Consider the following 1,326-nt stretch of genomic DNA (forward strand, 5'->3'; position numbering starts at 1 on the left):
TCTCTCTCTCTCTCTCTCTCTCTCTCTCTCTCTCTCTCTCTCTCTCTCTCTCTCTCTCTCTCTCTCTCTCTCGCTCACTTCCGCTCTCTCGCTCCTTCTCCCTTTCCATACTGAATTATGAATCACATCAGTAACCGATTGAACCTGAGTTCTAATGATGCCTTCTGCTGCTTTGTCGCAAGCCTTATCAAGCCGCGCGCACCTGCCCAGCCGACGACAATGACGACGACGACGACGTGGCGCCGCCGCCGACGTCGACGATGACCGCGGCGACGACGACAAAGACGACGACGACAAAGACGACAACGACAAAGACGGCGACGACCGCGGCGACAATGACGATGGCGACGACGACGCGGGATGTTTCTTTCTTCGGCTTCCTCCGCTGCTGGTCACAGGGGGATGCCGGCGCAGTCTTCCCCCGCCTTCCCTCGCCTCCCCACCTTCCGGCCTCCTCCCCGCCTCCCCGCCTCCCCTCCTCCCCGCCTGCCCGCCTTACATTTCCTAGATCCTTACACCCGACGGCACTACAATCGGGTCACGCGCAAACGGTTCCCCGATTACTGAAAGCTCACAAACGCGTTGATGTCGTACAAACTCGAATTTTATTATGGAAAACTCTCTTTTAATCCGACGGACGAATTTCGTGAAACATTACTACGCTACTCAACGTATTCTACGCGCAAGTCGTGCGCAATAAATAATTTAGTGTCGGCGGCGTAGCTGCAGCCGCGCATCCCGTCGTCTGCCGTGGTTCGTGCGGCGATCTACGTAATGAACATGCGCCATACACACGGACTGCATTCCATGTTGCAGGCGGCATCTGTTGTAGGGGCGGGTCTAGCGCTGCAGTCAGCTACACTGGCCTCATCAATAGACACTGGCCTCATCAATATACAGTCACCGACGGACCGAGTACGTAGTAACTTTGTAACAAAGACTCTTATTTGTAGACCGCCCGGAGACTGCGTGGACAGCGGTCGTGTCGAAGCGCTGTCGGTAAAAACAAAGGCGAAAAAACGACGATTGGCGACAGTCTATAGACGCGTGTATTAAATTTGCAAGCGAATACCGCGCTGTCGTTCGTTGTTACCAACGATGCCAGTTTGAATTTAGAGTGTATCAACTCGAGTTGTTACCGAATTAAACTTTAATTCGGCAGCGAATAGAGTGGTTTCATTCCATTGATCTGCGAGTTCGTGCATGTCGGTGTGCGTGCGTGCGTGTGCGTACATACGTACATACGTGCTCGCGTGCGTCCTTACGCGCGCGCGCGCGCGCGCGTGTGTGTGTGTGTGTGTGTGTGTGTGTGTGTGTGTGTGTGTG

The sequence above is a fragment of the Priapulus caudatus genome, unplaced genomic scaffold (genome assembly GCF_000485595.1).
Source record: "Priapulus caudatus unplaced genomic scaffold, Priapulus_caudatus-5.0.1 Scaffold112, whole genome shotgun sequence".
NCBI classification, from domain to species: Eukaryota; Metazoa; Priapulida; class Priapulimorpha; order Priapulimorphida; family Priapulidae; genus Priapulus; species Priapulus caudatus.